Source organism: Hyperoodon ampullatus (assembly GCF_949752795.1).
Source record: "Hyperoodon ampullatus genome assembly, chromosome: 9".
NCBI classification, from domain to species: Eukaryota; Metazoa; Chordata; class Mammalia; order Artiodactyla; family Ziphiidae; genus Hyperoodon; species Hyperoodon ampullatus.
Genome location: NC_136922.1, coordinates 13,021,578 through 13,043,109, shown reverse-complemented (window position 1 = coordinate 13,043,109; position 21,532 = coordinate 13,021,578). Strand labels below are relative to the sequence as shown.

The 21,532-nt window shown below is 39.4% G+C and overlaps 1 protein-coding gene and 1 long non-coding RNA gene across 3 annotated transcripts in view; one reads left to right on the top strand and one right to left on the bottom strand.

Moving 5' to 3' along the window:
* KMT2E (lysine methyltransferase 2E (inactive)) overlaps positions 1-19,009 on the bottom strand; it is an 88,981-nt gene extending 69,972 nt beyond the window's left edge. Inside the window, exon 1 of the mRNA XM_079710929.1 lies at positions 18,884-19,009. The gene's annotated coding sequence lies outside the window, so the exon portion shown is untranslated. The remainder of the gene's footprint in view (positions 1-18,883) is intronic.
* A 350-nt stretch (positions 19,010-19,359) lies between these two features.
* Positions 19,360-20,128, top strand: LOC307057695. 2 transcript variants are annotated; one of them, XR_013811067.1, is made up of 2 exons: positions 19,360-19,482; positions 19,694-20,128. It is a non-coding gene; the product is annotated as an uncharacterized lncRNA (long non-coding RNA). The 2 variants fall into 2 exon arrangements; XR_013811068.1 differs by having other exon boundaries at positions 19,408-19,559.
* Positions 20,129-21,532: the final 1,404 nt, after the last annotated feature.

Sequence of the window (21,532 nt, the reverse complement as noted above, 5' to 3'; positions counted from 1 at the left end):
GTAAACTATTAAGAATTTCTGATCTATTCTAGAATCCATTCTTGTCAGTAAAGGAGAAAGGATGCTTCCGTGTTGGACTGCAAATCAGAGAATGTGATAGAAGTAGCTTCACTTAAAAAGTTAACAGCCAGGGACTTCGCTGGTGGTCCACCCGCTAAGACTCCACGCTTCCACTGCAGGGGGCCCGGCTGATCCCAGGTGGGGGAATTAAGATTCCGCATGCTGTGTGGTATGGCCAAAAAAAGGAGAAGGGAGGGAAAAAAAAAAAAAAAAAAAAAAGCCAACAGCCAAACCTCTTTATTATAAACTCTAAACACTGTTTTGATTATTTTCTTAAAATAAAAACAGAGTAATGGTTAAAATAACTAGGGCATCAGGCCCTTGAAATCCTTTTTACAGAATTTTTGTCAAAACAAGATTGGCTCTAGTAAGAGTAAATTCTTTAAAGAATAAGCCAATGTCAACCCTCATGATATTACCCAACAAGCACCAAACCACCCCTATACAGCTAAGAATGAGGCACTTTCCCAAATCAGCCAGTATTTGGCATTACTTCACACTGGCTTACCTTGCAACCCAGTTTACCTTATCTTCAGCTCACTAGAGATTTGATATTGTAATCAAAATAAATTAAAGTATCTAGAAGTACAACCTTTAAAAAAAAATGAATACAAAGAGTGAGGCTTAGTGTAAATTTTGGTTGATAATGATGTGCCAATGTTGGTTCATAGAATGTAACACATGTACCATAATGATGAGAAATGTTGATGGTGAATATGATATTGTGAACTGTTTGGCATCATATAATGAGGTTTGGGGAAGCTATTCTGAACACCAATTCTTCAATCTGTCAAAGTACTGGTACACTCCTCCATTACCACCCCAAAACAACCTTGAATTAAAATAATTAATTTCATAAAATAATTAATTTCAATACTATCCAGTTTTTTAACGTACCACGTCATTATTTTAAAACAGTATTCATCATTCCCTAAAGTGTTGGATTTCACTAACCTCTGGTGTAAAATCTAATAAAATGCAGCCTTTGAAGCAATTCAGTGATTGGTAACTGGTTAGTCTCTGGGTGCAAATGTACAATTTCTGTTTCCTACACACACAAACTATTTTTAGAATGAGTTCAGTCTTTGTTCATACCCGACTATATAAGTAACAAAAGTGATTTCATTCTAAACAGTTACCTATTCCCACTTTCTACTTGCCATGTGGCCCACAACTATATGTCGTAGAATGTACTCCTTGATATACAAACACAGAAGAAAAAGAATCTTCAAATTTAAGAACTTCATCTTCCCAATTCCTTAAAATCTTACTTTTATGTACAAAAGTAATGAGTACTGTAAAGCATAACACCACATACCTTCAGTGGGTTCTAAACCTTCCTTTAGTTAAAAAAAAAAAAAAGGAAAGAAATTGTTGTCTACATGAGCAATTTTTAAACTGTGCTCCCAATAGTCCTAACAGAGTTGGGGATTGAGATAATAAAAGAAAACAGAGTCAGGGAACTTAACAAAAGAAAATGAGAGACAATATGTTCTGCAGGTTTAAAAGGAAAAGTCTGAAGCTGCATGTTCTATGGGGTAGCTACGAAGTGAGAAAATAACATTATGGAATGTTAAGTAGTGGAACACTACTTAGCATTATAAAGGAATGAACTACAGATACATGCAATACCTTGGATGAATCTCAAGGAAACTGTACTGAGTGAAACAAAGCCAATCTCAAAAATGTCACACATACTGTATAATTTCATTTATCTAACATTCTTGAATGACAAATTATAGAAACAAAGAATAGTGTGGTAGTAAGAGCACAACACCAGGGATCCTTGTGGTGATGGAACTGTTCTGCATCTTAACTGTGGTGGTGGAGATACGAACCTACATATGATAAAAATGAAAAGAACTATATACACACACACACAAGTACAAGTACAACTAGGGAAATCTGAACATAATGGGTGAACTGAATCAATGTCAATATTGTGGTCATATTGTGCTACAGTTTTGCAAGATGTTACCACTGAGGGAAACCAGGGAAAGGATACAGAATTTCTATTATTTCTTACAATTGCCTCAAAATTAAAACTTTTAAAAGTGACATTAAAATTGTGGCCTTCAAACTTTGACTATTGATAGAAACTTTCCTACAAATAAAATCTTACACAGAAATCTAATCATTTATTTTTATTCTAGGATTAAAAAAACATTTTAATCTCCTATGCTTTTCCCAGTGATTGCTAGTGTCAACTTTAAATGTTGTGTTAAGGAGGCTACAGCCAGATACAAATGGGAGGTGGCCCCAGTGATTAATGATATTTGTTAATGGGCACAGTAGGCCCATTATTTGCTTTTTTACTTCATTATTTGCTATGTCTGCAGTTAAAGAAGGTGGCAAGGGAATGTCCCTGCCTGAACATCCTCCCACCTACCAGTTAAGTTCCATTAAAAACCTAAGAATTCCTGGAGAATAGTTTGAAAATCATTGGCTAAAAGAAAATACTTATTGACTCAACATGTGACATAAAAACCTTATCGCACTGGTGAATTCTCTTGTCCAAAGGCAAAAAACAAAAACAAACAAAAAAACAGTCTTCCAAAAAGTAGTGTTAAAACACTGTAATTAAAAATCAACAATAAAAATCCTGCATTTATCTTTTAGTCACTCAACCTATACAATCAAGCTGGTTCATTCTTGCCTTTTTAGCTTTCAAATAAGTATGTCACCAGGAAAGGGCATACTTTTTGACGGAAACAAACTCGGCAATAATTTTATTCTCTCATTCTTGATTCTAATCTCAAGCAAAACAAGGTCCTCACTCTTCAGGATGAACTAAGTATTCCTTCTATCACTATTTCAATCATTTCTTTTAGTCTGAACCTTGAATCCTCTCATTTCCCTATAGAAAAACAATGTGCATCAAATCTAATTAATTAATAGGATTTAAACAAATCTTTCTGATCCTACTGTCTACATTTTCTTATCTCAGACCTAGGCTACCAGAATAAGTTTCTAAGTAGTCTCTCGTCCTATTCTGACTTGACCTTTAAACCAGTGGTTCTCAAACATAGATCCACAAAATGCCACTTTTCATATACCTGGGGTTAGGGGTTGAAAATAACAGATTCATAGGCCTCACCCTAGAGATTCTGATTAAGTAGGTCTGGGATGTGGCCTGGATGTCTTAAAAAAAAAAGAAAGAAGAAAGACATTTGCTCCAGTGCTCTATTTTAGAACACTTGCTGAAACACTGAATATACTTCAAAGCCCACTAGTTTCCTAATTTTGCCCTCTTCAAAAAAGCCTAATAGCAGGCTTCCCTGGTGGCGCAGTGGTTGAGAGTCCGCCTGCCGATGCAGGGGACACGGGTTCGTGCCCTGGTCCTGGAAGATCCCACATGCCGCGGAGCGACTGGGCCCGTGAGCCATGGCCGCTGAGCCTGCGCGTCCAGAGCCTGTGCTCCGCAACGGGAGAGGCCACAGCAGTGAGAGGCCAGCGTACTGCGCAAAAAAAAAAAAAAAAAAAAAAAAAGCATAATAGCTCACAGTAATAACAGATTCCTAATCTTGGCATTATCAGGTTACCCTGTTCCATACTAATATCCCAATATATCAATCCACTGATTATGTCAGTCTTTTTGTGATTGTTGGCATATCCTTGTTCATTCTCCTTCAAGTTTTCAAAAGTCATTTTCCTCTATTTATATCCATCCCACTCTATAAATAAAACTCTTATTAAACCTTCGAGGATTGTTCAAGTACCAGCACTTCCTTGAAGCCTCAACTTCCCAACTTTGACATCTCTGCCACAAAACTAGCTTTGAGATCTCCAGCAGATCAACCTCCTGAGCACTGTTTCCTTATCTGCAAACAAACATTTGACTACGTTAACTCAAAAAACTGTTACAGCTACAAGGTCTCTCATACACTAATCTCTTCCCTTCTTAACTTCCCGAAGAATATATTACTTACATTTTTTTAACCACTGGTTTATATTTTGACACACGTTTTGGAAACAAAGGTTAGATATACAGCTTCCCCAACTAGACCATCTACTTCACTCTACAGCGAGAACTGAAATATTATATATTAGCTCTCCAGGCTTGGAACACAGTGGCTAAGATACCACCTAAGTTATTCTTGCTTAAACCACACTTTCTTTAACACATTTAATCCTCTCCTCTCCTTTTAGATGAACGTGAACATACCTTAAAAACAAAACAAAAAATCTGCCATTAAAGAATGTTAGTGACTGACTTCCTTTAGGAACCTTTTTTTTTTTTTTTTTGCGTTACGCGGGCCTCTCACTGTTGTGGCCTCTCCCGTTGCGGAGCACAGGCTCCGGACGCGCAGGCTCAGCGGCCATGGCAGCCGCTCCGCGGCATGTGGGATCTTCCCGAACCGGGGCACAAACCTGCGTCCCCTGCATCGGCAGGTGGACTCCCAACCACTGCGCCACCAGGGAAGCCCTAGGAACCTTTTTTTTAATTGCGTCTTTCTCCCTTATTACTCTAAAATCTGGTTGTCCTTTAAGGCTCAATCCTCCCCATTATTAGTCTCCACCAATCTTGGACATAACCATTAATTCCTGATTTCCTATTCCTAGCCATCTACAAGATATATATCTATTCAAATACCTGCTATCACTACACAAATCAAACTTTCAAACTGAATCTTTTTCACACACCTCTTCCATTCCATTTTTTATTAGTATGCTTTTCTCCCAGTTCTCTTTTTTTTTTTTGCGGTACGCGGGCCTCTCACTGCTGTGGCCTCTCCCGTTGTGGAGCACAGGCTCCGGACGCGCAGGCCCAGCGGCCATGGCTCCCGGGCCCAGCCGCTCCGTGGCATGTGGGATCCTCCCAGACCGGGGCACGAACCCGTGTCCCCTGCATCAGCAGACGGACTCTCAACCACTGCGCCACCAGGGAAGCCCCCAGTTCTCTTTTTAATCGTTCTTTTCTCTAGTCTATTACATTTGGTCACCCCGTCTTCTGTGCCTCCCCAGTGCTTCAGATTCACTCTTCCTCAATTTCTGTGGCCCCCACCACGATCTTCATCATCTGAATAACTTCCAACGACCAACAACTCTTCCAGCTTATCACCATCAAGTTCTGAGTTACTTTGTCTCCAAACAATGTAAGAAATCTTGAGTGTTAAGCATTACTCCAGCCAGATTATGGCAACTATTCCTTCAAAATACAATAAATTCAAATTCATTCGTTTAACATACTTATTGAGCACATACTATTCCCTGGATACTGTTCTAAGTGCTGGGGAAGGATCAGTGAACAACATTAAGCTGCCCTTCCTTCTAGAGTAATGAAAACAAAAACAAAACGGGACCTAATGAAACTTCAAAGCTTCTGCACAGCAAAGGAAACCATAAACAAGGCAAAAAGACAACCCTCAGGATGGGAGAAAATTAAGTTGCTCTTAAGACACCTCAAATGAGCTATGACAATCTAATATAATCAAGGGTATCTTAGAATAGTTTTCTTCAATAACTGCCTTGGATTAATAATTTGTGTATTCTCATTACCATGCCAAGAACTAGTCCTTTTTAAGGATCAGTGGAAAGCTATGATGATTTTCAAATGACTTGAATTAAAATTCTTGATCAGTCCCTCTTTAGCTATGTGACCCTCAGACTGTCTAGGCCTCTCATGAAAAATGGGTAAAAGATCTACCGGCAGAGTTGCTGTGCAGAGAAAATAAGATATGTATATACACTGTAGATACTCATTTATGGATGTTAGTGTTGTGCCTCTTAGAATTAAACCTATGAAGTTTATATTTTCCAATCCAAAGATAATTTAATCAATTCCAGTCCAAATATTGTTGGCTACCAAGGACATACAAATGGTGAAAGAACACGTGAAAGAACAAATGGTTAAAGAATACATGTGTTTAAAATATTTATTTTTGGGCATCCCTGGTGGCGCAGTGGTTAAGAATCCACCTGCCAATGCAGGGGACACGCGTTCAAGCCCTGGTCCGGGAAGATCCCACGTGCCGCGGAGCAACTAAGCCCGTGCGCCACAACTACTGAGCCTGCGTTCTAGAGCCCGCGAGCCACAACTACTGAAGCCCGTACGCCTAGAGCCAGTGCTCCACAACAAGAGAAGCCACTGCAATGAGAAGCCTGCGCATCGCAACAAAGAGTAGCCCCCACTCAGCACAACTGGAGAAAGTCCATGCGCAGCAACAAAGACCCAACACAGGCCAAAAAATAAATAAATAATAAATAAATACATTTAAAAATTTACTATCAAATCTTAAGTCTAAAATAAGAGTACTTTAATTTCTAAGTATCTAACAACCTACAAAGTCAGCAAGAGACCAAAATGAATAAAAAAAGGAAAAATACTTTCCATGTTTAAACCGTTTACTTTTATGTAATTTTTCCCAGTCCTTTGATCCCAGGGCTTACAGTATTCAAAGATCAGCTTCCCCCTCTTCATATGTTAATATAAAAACAAAAACCAAAACCTAGAAATGGAGGACTGATGTATTACTACTAGAGAGTTGAAACTTAGAGAAAAAGTCTATGTATCTTACTCAAAAATGAACTATGGCATTAATAGATCTAAGTCTCTATTAGAAAAGCTTTTACAGGCATATAATCACTGAGAAATTTTACAATAAAGAAAAAAATAAAATGTCAAGAATGACAACGAGCTCTATAGTGACCAGTATATTTGCTATAAGACAGGCTGCACCCACTTTCACTTTCAAACTTCATTGTAAAGACCTTTATGTGAAGAGATTAAATGAAAAATAATCCACATGTACTGAGCTGACCAGCCACTCTTATAAAAGTCATTTGAACATGAAGAAAGAAGTTGCTGTGTGAAATCAGGGACCGAACTAGAAACACTTTTGCCCAAATCCATAATGAACCACTTACTTCAGTCTATAAGAAGCATAAACCTGAAACTTCTTCTAAGTGATAGTTTAGGCTATACCAGCAGAATGTCTTCTGAAATCTCCACCATGATTCTAGATTAAATTTAAATGATAAATACCACAGCTTCTCAGATACTCTCAAAGTAAATACACAACAAAAGAACTTTCGTGTTTTGGCACAACCACACCACATCCATAAAATCTGCCAGTTTTAACACGGAATTAAAAAATCAAGCAGTTACTACATTAATGTAAAACTAAAAAGTTACTACTAACATAGAACAACTAGGTTACAACACACCAAACAATTACAGGCTGAAATTTGAAAATGAAACAAACTGATCCCAGGTTTATTAGCCAACACAATCATCAGCTACTTCCCTTAGGAAATATGTGCAAGATCAGCAAGCCAAAATTAGTAGCTACCATGATGCTTCCACATAGAGGGCATTCAACTATATGCCACTATATGAATCTAATTTATAATACTATCAGAGTTATAAATCTAATTTATAATACTTCACTCTCCTAAAGAAGAGTACAATTTAAATCTCACAAGATAACAAAGGCTATTGGATCTTAACATGTCAATGTATCTGTTAAATTCTAGAGAAAAATGAAATCTGTCATTTCATCTGGGTAGGGTCATATAAATCCCATTGGACAAACCTGAGTCTAATTCTGAGAGAACATTTTTAGATCTACAAGATACTAAATGAAAAAAGAAAGTTACAGAATACAGTTAAGATCCATCCTGTTTTGGATTAAACATTGAAATCTGGATTTATATACAAAAAATAGGGACTAGAAGTTTGAGTTCATCAAAGTCAGTCATTTAACATGGAGAATCATGAAAAAATTATATATAAATATATATTATTATAAAGACTGTATTTTTAATTTATAATATCATTCATCAATATTTTGGTGTCAAGTCAAAATATTTTTTGAATATGGCTCCCCTAATTCGTATTCTGGGTTCTCGTTCTTGTAGAAACCATACCTATAATGTATTACCTATGGTTTTTGGTTTTAGATTATTCCAAGGTAAGAAATCACCTAGACACTTGTGCAGCAGTGTGAATGTAGACTTTCTTCTAGATTTTTATTATTTTTCCCCATAATCTTTTAGTTGTCTTACCAATACCTAACTTGACAATTTTCTTCAGCAATTAATTTGCCTTTATCAAGTTTTCCAAAGCACTTAACTTAGTTTTCATTTAAACAATTCTCTTTTCACATTCACTTATCTCTGTTTTATGTAATACCTAATATAAACACAATACAAGTACAGTGGGATTCGCCAATTTGGGAACAAACATGACTATTGTCAACATTCAACTCAACTAGTGGCAGCAGCACAGAGTAGTTTATTTACATCATTCAACATGTAATGGGCATCTGTAGTTTTTACAGAAGGAATTTTTTTTTTTTTTTTTTTTTTTTTGCGGTACGCGGGCCTCTCACTGCTGCGGCCTCCCCCGTTGCGGAGCACAGGCCCCGGACGCGCAGGCCCAGCGGCCATGTTTCATGGGCCCAGCCGCTCCGCGGCATGTGGGATCCCCCCAGACCGGGGCACGAACCCGTGTCCCCTGCATCAGCAGGCGGACTCTCAACCACTGCGCCACCAGGGAAGCCCTACAGAAGGAATATTAATCCTGAAGGTTGGTTAAACGAAGGTTAAAGAAACTTCTACAGCATCTACATAAAACACCAAAAGAAAAATACAGAAATTAGAAACAGTCATCACCTCAGCATAAGAGAGAAGCTAAGGATGGGAGTCAGAGACTCACTTTTTTCCTGAAACAACTATAGCAGCAACAACTTATAGAGCTTACCAAGATTTTATACGTATTAACTCATAGAATTTCAAAACAACTCTATATCAACTATATTCCAATTAATAAAAAAGACTCTATAAGATAGGCTCTATTATTATGTCCATTTTGCAGATCAAGAACCTAAGGCACAAAAAGGTAAGTAACTTGCCCAAGGTCACACAGGAGTACAACCTAGTTTGAATGCAGTCAAATTAAAGCAGCATGGTTCTAGAGTTTCTACTCTTCACCCCTCTGCAATACGGCCTCTAAAGAAGTACTGAGTTCTTTTAATAAGCATATATTACCTTCATAATCTTAACAGTTTTAAGGAGTAAATAAGCATGTCCTAATATATCACTCCCCAAGGGTAATTTTTCAGTGGCTCTTCCATAAAAGCCACTCTTTTATCCTGGCATTCAAGACTCACCACAACTTGATCCCAATTTGTACTGCTGTAATTCCAATCCAAGACTCTTCTAGAAACCAACAGATCATCTTGAATTGGGATATAGAAAAGCACTAAATATAGAGTCTGTCACATGACATTGCACAAAGACCAGTATTTCCTCATTTAGAGAATCCAGAAGCCTGGCTTCTCAAGAGAAGAGTCAGCATGGTTTCTTGGAGAAGTATAAAGCACCAAGCATCAGGATCTAAATTTTAATTCTTGATCAACCATAATCTAATATGATCTTGGGAAAATTATTTAACCTCCCTGGGGCTGAGGCTACCTGTAATATAAAAGACAGGAGCTAAAATAGTGTAAAAATCAGCTGAGGGGCTTCCCTGGTGGCGCAGTGGTTGAGAATCCGCCTGCCGATGCAGGGGACACTGGTTCATGCCCCGGTATGGGAAGATCCCACATGCCGCGGAGCGGCTGGGCCCGTGAGCCATGGCCGCTGAGCCTGCACGTCCGGAGCCTGTGCTCCGCAACAGGAGAGGCCACAACAGTGAGAGGCCCACGTACCACAAAAAAAAAAAAAAAAAAATCATCTGAGACTAGTACTCAAATGCAAATTCAAGGCCCCTCTAGATGTGATTATGTAGGTCTGGAATGGGGCCCAAGAATGTTCATTTTAATAAGCACTCCATGTAAATGATACATGTGGTCCCTGGGCCACAATAAGAATATTTAAACAAAAGATCTCCCAAGTCAATTATAACTCTAGTTTCTTAACTTTAGTCAATAGGGTGCTACTTTACATGTCCAGATTGGGGGTTTGGGCCTAAAAGAAAATCCTCTAATTCAACATGGGACTTGTTTTTGCACCTTTCCCTTTATACTTTTTTAAAACAACGGGCTAAGATTTGGTAATGCTACAAATTGAACTTTCCTTCTCTTAAGATACAGTTGGATACAGTTGATTCAAATGAGTTTTAAGTCAACAAAGCACCTACAGAATGCTACAAATCCACTGTATCATCTTGTTAATCCTCACTATTCTGAAATATGATCATCTTAATTTTCTCAGAAGGGAATTTAAGTTTTATAGAATAAAATCTCCACTCTATAAGTATTCACAACACTTTTCTTCTACCAGTCCCTCTGAAAATTTCCCAAGAAATTAAATTAATAATTTTCATTCAATATGTTACCCAGGACCTGAATCAGTATAACATTCAAATTATCATCCAAATTCACTACCAATATTTTGCTATCAATGAAAGGAAATATGCCAAATTGATAAAAGTGTCATCACAATGTAACTAAAGTCTAAATATGTGTTTTGTTTCTTGTCCCTTTCTTGTTCTTCTGAACTTCTTTACAATGAGTATTTCTTTCATTACAAGGTTCCAAAAATCATACACTGCTTTGACCTAAGGGTTATAGATGTTTGATGCTCTGCTGTATTACCATCTTACCAACCCCTTTTTAAAAAGCATTGACTTGTGTATATGGAAGAAAAGAACCTGTCTCAATGATTTCAGAAAAAAAATACTTTAACTTTAAAAAAATTACTTAAAGGAAGAATTTTTTTAATGGAAGAAGGGAAATAGCACCATAATTAAAATATGTATTTTTAGCCTTGTGTTAGAAATCAAACTGCTAGCATTAGTAACAAATGATAAACCTAAACAACTGTTAAAGGCTCATTTAGCAATAATTCTAAAAACTGAATGAGGAATTGGAACTACATCATTTAAAAATGTTTTTAACAATCTAAGTACTTAATTTCTGTGTTCTGAATTTCAAATTAGGCTAGATTCAAGAAACTATTTTAAATCCCCATTTGTGTGGAAAGTCGTGCAGGAATACTATCGATACTATCTAAATTATCTATACTTTTCTTCCTTAAAATTCATTTATTTGTTGTGATTACAAAAGCAACCTATATGCATTACAGAAAAGCCAAAATGGAAAAAGAAACTCCCACAATACCAATTACCCAGAAACAAACCACTGCTAAAAACCTTGGTAAATGTGCAGTCACCATAGTGAAAACTTATTCAGGTAAGAATCATCAATAGACACTAAATCTAAGAGAGGAAAGTCTCATGAGGAACAGGATATTTACACAATTTCAAAATATCTCCCCACAAATTACTTAATAATGGCACAATGAGAAACAGTAACTATACAATAGAGAAACTCCTCAACACCTTAACCAAGCAATCAAAACGAACATACTGGTAGTGGGCAAACAAACATCAAGTGCCTCCAGATGAGAGAAAAACACATATTACTTATCTAGTGTTCCAGCCCAAAATGTAAAATCTGAATTTAATTATGAAGAAAACTTAGACAAACCCAAATTGAGAGGAACTGAATAAATATCTAGCCTACCAATGTTATGACAAAAGACTGAGGAACTCTCTTTCAGACTACAGGAAACTAAAGAGACCTAAGAACTAAATGCAATCTACGATCCTGGATTAACTACTGTACCAGAAAAAAATACTAATAAAGGGCATAATTGGGACAACTGATGAAAATGGAATATGGACAATAGTCTAGATAAAAGTATTACACGCATGCTAAATTTCCTGAATTTAACCACTCCGGTTACCTAAGAAAAGATGCTTGTTCTTAGGAAATGCATACTTAAGTATTAAGGGCTCTAAGAGGGCATGATGTATGCAATATACTCTCAAACGGTTCAGAATTTTTTTTTTTATATGTACAGAGAGAACAGCACATAGTGACAAAATGTTAAAAATCAGGGGATCTGGATGAAGGATACAAGGCAAGTTTATACCACTCATGTAACTCGTCTGGAAGTTTGAAATTATTACAAAATAAAAAATTAACACCCCCCAAAGAAACCTGTTTTTTTGGGAACATTGGTCAACATTCATATTTTTATATATATATATATATATATATACCATATTTGCATTTTTAAGTTAAAAATAGAATCATCATTTGATATTAATTATTTAGTTTTAGAGGCCCTCCAAGGTGTATCTGAGTATCTGCGGAAAAAAGGCAATTATTTTCAGATGAATTAGAGGTGTTTTTCTTTTGCTCTCCATACAAGGAAACTACCCCCCCCAACACACACACACACACTTATACCTTAAATACTCACCCCACTACCATCTCCTTAACCAGTCACAACTAATTAGAGGGATCAAGATGGAGAATACTGGCTCTCTGACACCTTGCCAATTCCTGTGAGGCCCAACTGTACTTTTTCAAATAAGTTCTGTGAGATTTTCCTACAGCCTTATAACAAATCTTTTACTTTAGCTAGTTGGAGCTGATTTCTGTTCCTTGCACCCAAACAAATCCTAAAACAGTAGGCTTTTGAGAAATAGAAACAAATGGTGCAAGGCAAACAGTAGCTACTCAAATTAATCTTTCGTCTGTGCCTCAAAAATAGTGTTTAGGTAGGGGTTTAATGCTAAAATGTAATAAGGCTGTGTCAAATTCAACCAATTATGCAGCTTCATTTAAAGAGAAAAGCAAATAATTCCAAAAGGAACAATCTTACTTTCTCAAGAAGAATTGCTATGTATCAGACCAACCGCAGACCCTACTGCCGGGCCATCAATTTATGGCTATTAAAGTATCTTCCCATCTTGGGACTCCCCTGGTGGGGCAGGGGTTAAGAATCCGCCTGCCAATGCAGGGGACACAGTTTCCATCCCTGGTCCAGGAAGATCCCACATGCTGTGTAGCAACTAAGCCCATTCGCCCCAACTACTGAGCCTGTGCTCTAGAACCCAAAAGCCACAACTACTGAGCCCACGTATGCCTAGAGCCCATGCTCCGCAACAAGAGAAGCCACCACAGTAAGAAGTGCACACACAGCAATGGAGAGTAGAGAAAGCCCGCACATAACAAAGAAGACCCAATGCACCAAAAACAAATAAATGAATTAATTTGTTAAAAATGTTTAATCATCTTTTGCCACATGATTATAAAGATGAAATGGGTTTTCAAATTCCTGAAACTTGTCTTTCTTTAAATGACATACAAAATAAGATAAGAGAAATGCAAGAGGTCTCTCTGTAAAATCAAAAATAGAAACTATGATCTCATTATTAGTCTGTGATATAAGAAAAAGTATTAGAAGGACGTATGTTTCTCACAGATAGTCTCCTGATATGTAAACTTTTGAAAAAACAAACCTGTGCTTTCCGGACAATATCTTAAGTGATAATGGTTAATTTCCACCACATTCCTCACTTTTTGCCAAAAACCATTGACACTAGGCTTTACCTAATTCTTACACCAAACAGTGAGAAAAATGGAAAACATATAGCTCTAAAGTTTAAACTTATTTAGTTTAAATTAATTTATCATGGTAAATTTTGTTGAAGTCTTTAAATAAAAATTGTTTTAAATACTTTTTGAAAATAAGACTCAACAAAGATTAAAAAAATTTTTTAATTTTCTGGTCTCAGATAAAATGTTAGATAACATAATTATGTGAACTTGAAATTATCTTATAAATGCCACAAACCAAAACTAACTCAATCCCACTGTTATATTATTTAGCTTCTGCCACAGGCTCAGACCTTAAATGGTGCACCTGTGTCGGTTATAACACAGGTGTGATTACTCAATATTATCTTTCTCAATAATAAACCTCAGGACCAAGAATGTTTATACGTTTGGATTAACTCTAAACTGCGCAATCTTCTAAGAGTTAGTAGAAAATTATCTCTTCTCCAGTTGTATAAAGAAAGCTGTACTTATCATTCTGTATCTCATGTTGACCTGTATATAGGTCCTTCCTTAAACCCAGATTTCACATTTGAGATAGTTTTAAAATGCAAAAATAGGTATTTTAATTTAAAATGATGGACAAGTAATTATTTACTCATTAAATTATAAATTATTTACTCATTAAAAAGCATAATGTCTGTTTTGATGGCATCTTAATGCAACACACCAAAGAAGAAATCTGTGACTGACCTGTTGCATGGAAAATGTCCAACGTCCCTAAAAGCTTAAATAGATTTGGTAAATAACCAAATGAGATTTTCCACAAAGGTGTGAAATTTACCTAACAATACAAACATGGCTTTCCTACGGAATTTAAAATAAAATTTGATTTATGAGCTATCCACAAGAACTGAAGTGATATCAAGCAAAAATACATATCAAGTGAAATATAAAACTATCTTCTTGATTCTGATTTAAGTAAAAAGCATCCTGGTTACCAATGGTTAATAAAAACCTCTCATATTCTTAAAGATACAAGTAAGATCTAATTAACCTAGCCTGAGTCACTACCATTTGATTTTTACTGTGGCACTCATCATAAGTGCTCACAATAACAGAAAACAATTTCTTTTGGTCAACTCCTACCTCTTTACAAAATACTCATCCTTAAATTGCAATGGCAAGACTGTTACCATTAAATACTGTCTACTTCAAAATTTTACTGCACTAAAAACAATTTTCAACCACAAATATTGCTCTTCCATATTAAATAAATTTTTAGGTAATACAAAAATATTTTTTTCGTTCGATATTAAGGAAAAAAATGAGGCTACTCCCAACTATTACAAAAGAGGCAGTAAAAAAGAGATAGTAAGCCACTCCAATTTTAAACCCAGCCTACAAACTGAATAACATGTACACAGCAATATCTCAAATAGTACCTGTCTTGTTATTTTGCCAGTCAACACAAAAAATAATTTTATCACAAAATAAAAATAATTCTATATTCAACATTAAAAAGTAAATCTCACAGAATACATGTATTTAACATTTATTTTCACACAGGACAAGGAACAGTCCCTGATCACCCTAAATACCTGAGATGTATAAATGTGTTCACTTAACAAAAGCTTTAAATTGAACAAAAAATTGGGCACCTACTATCTGCTAAGAATGAATCCTTTGGAGATAGAAGCTATTATATATTATTAAAATATTTTTTAAAAAGTAAACATAATGTCTCTTAAGAAGATTCCATACTAATATTCCTTAAGCAGTTTTTTGATAGCTCTTCAAAGTCCTGTTGATTTTATACAATACTTGAAACACACAATGGTAGTATACATTTTAAGTCCCAGTAGTAACTTCCAGAAAAGAAGAGCTGTTAAGATTTATAAAATACACTTTAAAAAATAAAACCATAAACTTCTTTAAGAGTTTGATGCATAAAAATGGGCAATATTATTCTTAGAAATAAGAAACCAATTTAATAAGTTCTAATTTCACTAAGACCACTACAGTATATATTGAGAGGAAGAGCTTCTCCTAACTTATTAATTGGCTTTTTGCCTCACTTCCTCATTTTTAGATTCAAGAAATCCTAGAGCTTACTGCGGTATATATGGTAAAAATTCTCCAGCTGGAAGCAGTGAGGAAAACAGACGAGGGAAAATCGTAGAAGAGTTATCAGAGACCTAAAGAGTTGAAGAGAAATGAGAAGTCCTGTAAAGGTTCTAAACTTAAATTGAGATCGAAGGGATCCTGTAACTTATACTGACAACAAAAGGGAAGCATGATCAAAATGTGGTCTCTAAAATTTGCTCTCCAATTACATTATGATTTTCTACAAATCCACTTAAACAGATAAACAACTAATCCCTCAAATTCAGCTATTCTAAGAACAAAGACCATTTGACTAGTTTTGCCCCAAGGCACCAAATGTTTCAAAACTCTCTGGGAACAAAAATTATGCCTCACCTTTTAATAAATTTGCCTTGACAATCCAAAACACAGATAGTCAATTGGGGTATACATGAATAAAAGCAAACATTTACAACCATGTTATTTATAAAGTGCAATATACAAAAAATAAATAAAAAGCCAGACTCACTTTATAGGAACCAAAAACATATCAATACAAACAAAAAGAAACAAACCACAAAGCAATGAAACAGGCCAGTATGAAGAAAGCTCGTACCAGTGAAGGCAGCTTTTCTTATCATTTCTAACTTGATATTGTTTGTTTGAAGCCAAATAAATCCAAATGCCTTATAAGTCTAGATGTGATCAAGGTCAAGATCAACAAAAACATGCGTAAAAACAGTGTTCCCTCCTCTGGCTATATAAACCAAGTTTTCCCAAGAGTATACTAATTACCTACGTTAGATAGTAAGTTTAAAGTACCAACCTTCTGAACCACAGATCTTAACCACTTAGTCTATAAAATAAATGTACAATCTTTACACAGCAGTTAAGGATCTGAATTATATGATCAGTCAGAGCATATTACAAATGAGTACTGACCCCAAATCCCTACACAAACTCTTCCACCACCCACCAACACTTCATCTTATAAAATATGTCAAAGATTCTAAGTAAAGTTGTATGCTCAGTCTTCCATGATAAAACTCCCTAAGCAGGTAACTTCTACTATTATTTTGTAAATTAGAAATTTTTCATCAGTCTAATTCATATATGAACTTCATAAACCTCTTATTCCACTGTAAGTATTTTAGAGCAGAATTTACAATGAAATGAGAGAATCCTGAAAGGGTGTATCCTCTCCAACCTTAAGTACTACTGGATTGAAAGGCACTCATCTTCCAGTTGCTCCACAATCAGAATGGTCATTAAATGCCATTAAGAGCCCACTCTTACCTCACTGCTTACTTCAGGCCAAAAAAGATCAACTTCCCACTACAGAGATGAATTCTAATTATTTACACTTTAAAAAATAAAGTTAAATGACGTCATTTAATTTTCTGCCCCAATCTGTAAGATTCTGAAAATAGCATAAAATGGATTCAAAACCCTGTTATGATATGGCTTTTATTTAAAGTCTATTAAAACAGACTAAATTCCACATCCCATAATGGGTAAATAAATGGGCATGCTTGGGAAGGAAAAACATCAAGAGCTAGAGCCTTACTTTTTTACTTACATAATTATAACAGAATGCTGTAAGACAACTGTAAGGCAGCAAAGCATGGAGCTCCACTTTATCAAATACACACTCAACTTACAAAATTCCTAAGGAATGCTTAAATATATGGGAAAAATGGATGCCAAATATAATAGTGACAAGAACAAGCATCTCCACACCCAGTGGAGTAACAGGTTTAGGCTTGTTTGTACAGCTCCCTAAAAATTTGAAAGATTACAAAAACCAAAATTCACAAAATTGGTCAAAAGTTGGATGGGAAACGTTCCACTCTAGACTTAAATGCCTCATCACACAAAATAGGTTGTACTTACACACTTACTAAACATTTTAATTTACTTTGGGTTATTGAATAAAAGACGCTTTGGATTAAACCAAACAAAAACTATTATTTGCCCCTAAATAATTTTTTAATATGTAAGAGCACCTGGCCTCACTACTGAAATTTCTATTAAAAGCACCTGAGTGTGTTTATTTTTTTCAAAAGTGGTGTCATTTTATTTGCCTCTCAGGAAAAACCCATAAAATTAATCAACTAAGACACAGCATTGTAATTTGCAGTAAAATCAACACATCTCTGTAAACGGTTTGGGGAAGAAAAAAAGCCCAGCCTTTTCATGTAAACATAATAAGCCTGTAATATGCTGCAGACAAACGCACTGCAAGGGGTGTGGAGGACCCGAGCTGATTAGATTACCACAACATCAGCCTGGGGCCGCCATTTTTAGAAGCTGTAAAGGACAAAAGAGGGAAATTTCACTTTTTACTGCCCATCTCGGAGATTAAAGGAAAAAATGGACTGTTTTCCAATTAGGTATTGATGTCTCCACCCCAGAGTTGAATGCACCTCACTTAATTCTCTCCAAGGTCTCCAGAACTCCAAACACCTTACGTTATTCACATCTCTAAAAAGGGGGGAAACAGGCAAAACGGGGTTTACTCTATAGCTAACTCTAGCGATTTCCCTTTGCCTTGAAACTGCATCGTTCTTAAGACAGAGTCTAGCAAGAACGGATCTCTACGGAGCTAAGGCCGGTGGAAGAGAGCCCTCCGGATTGTTTTCTCTCTCCCCCTCCCCCGTTTAGCACAGTGAACCGTTTGTTTCTCTTCTGTGTCTGCTGCCACAGTGTTTGTGCCAATCCCTTGGTCAAAATCAGCTTCCCTGAAATGTGCCATATTGTGGCTTCTAAGCCTCCGCTACAGTAAAGGACGGCGATAATGCGAGGCGGGGGTGGGGAGGAGACTGAGCAGGCTGGGTACTGGGGTGACCACCTCAGGGGCGGTTTTACCCTCTCCTGGGGAGAATGAAGAGCTGTCTCGTTCTCCCACAAAGGGAGATACCCAGGGCGTTCTTTCCACCCCCTTCGTATTTACGAGAAAATTAAACCACAGGCTGCCAGGCGAGAAATGGAAGCAGCAGCAGCAAATGGGGCCTAGACGGGTTCCCAGCACCTGAACGAGATGCGGTAGAGGACAGGGAGAGCTGGCAGCTCCTGGGACCACTTCGACACAAACCCTACTAACAGTCACAAGCCTCCCTCCTCCCCCGAGCGGCCCTAACCCGCTGCCAGCGAGGAGCGCGCCCCCTCCCTAACTCCCACTCTCAAGGGGGTTTAACTGCCAGTTTCCCCTTCCCCAACCCTAAAACCCGCCATAATGCTCCCTTTCTAGGGACAGAGAAGAGAAAGGATAAATTCGATTCAAACAACCAACGTCTTGCCCCCGCCAAGACACCTGAGAGCCAACGTCGACACCCCCCCCCGCCGGAAGGATAAAGAAGCGAAAGCCCCCTACCCCTGGAAACACACGTCCCTCCACCCCGCAAACCCCATGAACTCCCAAGGAGACGACAAGCACTGACCTGTGATGTTCACACACCAGACACCCGAACCCCGTTATGTGCTCGACCCCCAAGGAGTCTGTCCACACCTCCGCGGTCGGACGACCCCCCGACAGCAGCCACTGCGGAGTCAGGACCCGGCTCCACACACCCCCTCCCCAAACAGCAGCGCGCAGCCTCTTCACCAGCAACCGAGGAGTAGGGGAGGGGGCACCGAGGAAGTCAACAGGAACGCAGAGGCGACGGCGAGGCTGCTCAACAGTGTCTATACCCCCTCTGTTGCCGCTCCCGAACTCAGGTACCGTCTCGGACTCGGCCCCCTGCGCCCGCTCAGTGTCACTGCCTCTCGCTCTGGGAAAATGGCGGCTGACGGCGGCGGCGGCCGCGGCGGCGGCGGCGGCGGCGGCGGCGGCCGCGGCGGCGGCAAGTGCACGGGGCCCGCCCGCCCCGCTCCGCAGGGGCAGAGGGGGAGGGGACGAAGCTGTCCGCCGCCATTTTGCTTGTGGGCTGCCGCCCGCCGTTCCCTCTCCATCGCGGCTAGAAGACAGCCAACTGGAGGCAGAGCGGTGGACAGAATCTCCGTCTATTTCACAACAGATGCATTCAACAATTCACCGAAGGTTTGGGAAAGTTTCGGAATTTGATGGGATTGGTTCTTTATCCCCTTTCCCTGAGTAGCCCTCAAGTCTGGATATCGGTGAGCTTGGGCGCGCCACTGCTGGGTGGAAGGATAATGACTGGAGGCCCTGGAAAGACCCCCCCCCCGTGCACTTTCTCCCACTCCCAAAACCACCTCAGCCCTGGTCTGCCCTTCTCCCTCCCCCTCCTCAGTCTAGCCTCCAGCGCGGGATGAACTCGGTTGGGGTGTCACTCGACGCCCACTAGGGGCTGAGGCGGTTCCAGTGCGCAGGCTCCGAGCACCGGATAAAAGCGGAGCTGGCGAGTCCAGCGCCGTCTCGATGGAGGAGCGAGAAACGGAAGAGGTCGGGGGGAGAAGCAGCAGGAAAAATACAGCCACCGTCAGCGCCGCCTCCCTGCCACCGTGTATCGGGGTAAAAAGCTGCCGTTGCCGTCGGTGCAGTTGCCGTCTGTGCCTCCTACTTTGGCCCCGGGGAAGGATTTCCCCGCCGGCGGGACAATGTGCGGGGAGGGGAGCGGGAATTCCTTTATGCGGCGGTGATTAAACGAGGGAGGGTCAGAGAGACGGTTATCTCGAAGAACAAAGGGGCAAGCCAAAGAATAAAGGGTTTCCCCAGTAAAATGACACGCTGATTGCGGCTCCTGTTTTCGGGGTCTTTCCCCGTAATGGCGGTTTCCGTCTTCTAGCTCCACAGCCTCCCGGAGCGCTTGGTAAGCGGAGTCGGGAGAGGCAGAGGCGGTCCGTGCAGCCAATCAGTGCCCGAGGTGTTCTGTCGGGCGTGTCGTGATTGGCTAGCGGTGACCTCATGCTGCAGCAGCGGGTGGGGCCAGAGCCGTCGGGGGAGGCTGTTGCAGAGAGAGAGCAGTGACGATGGTGATCATTGCTGCCGCGGCCGGTATGGAATCCAAGCGGTGGCGAAGGGAATCTCAAGGCTTTTCCTTGACTATTTTCTCCTGTCCCTGCGCGAGGTGAGGGCCCCGGCTCGGCCTCTGCGAAACTTCGGGGTGCTGGCGTGGACGCGGAGACACAAATTCTCCCATGATTTTAGTAACTGCGTCAGGGCAAGATGGCGCTGGGTCTCCTTGGGGCGCGGGGGGAGAGGCACGTTCACCGCCGCCGCAGCGCATGTGACCGGGCTGCATTCCTGTGGGGCTTGGCTCAGACCCAGGTTGGGGCGGGGGAGGGGAAAGGGCTGGGGCGGAGGAGACTGTGGTGCGGTCGGCGTCGGCCGCCTGAAGAGTAAGAGTTGACTGTTGAGGGCGCTTCTCCTCCCCCAGACTGCTTATAACAGCGGCGGCTCTCTGGGAAAAGCCCCCGCAGGGACACTCCTTAGGGGGTGTGACGGCTGTTGGTGGAGGGGAAGGTTTGGCGTCCTCTTTTCTTACCTGCCTTTCTCCTTGCGAGGTGTATTTACTTAAGGTGGCTGGTCCCTAACGTGGGAGTCGGAATCAACCGTGGGTCCCGAAGGGCCACTGGACTGAGTAAACAGGAGAGTCTAGTTCCTGGGCCACAGCGCCGAGGAGTATCGATTATTTTCTGAGAAAACGTAAAGTTTCTCAGATCCGAATGGCAAAATAGTCCGTAAGTTTGGAAACAAGTGTAAAAGGCGCGATAGTACCCAGGAACACTTTTAGTTACCTAAAAGAAGAAACCAAGGAGTATATCATCTGAAGTTTGAGGGGCCCTCTTCAAACTTGTTTTTTTCCGTCTGTATTTACTTTCTTCCCGTTTCCTCCGTATCTGTATATTCTACAAGAATGTGAAATCTTATCAGTGGATTTGTTTTTTTAATTTAGACGTGATTAGGAATACAGAATAAAAGTTGTCAGTGTTGTACATGAAGTTGTGAGGCTGTTTTCAATACTCTTAGTCTTCTGTTTTTCTGTCGCCCTCTTACTGTGGTTTTTAAAAATAAAAGATGAAATTATAATCACTTTCGGTAAATACTATTAAGATTCCTGCACCAGTATGAAATACTAAAGCGTACCTCTATAAATCACTTTTGTATAAGTATGAATTTTAATTTTAGT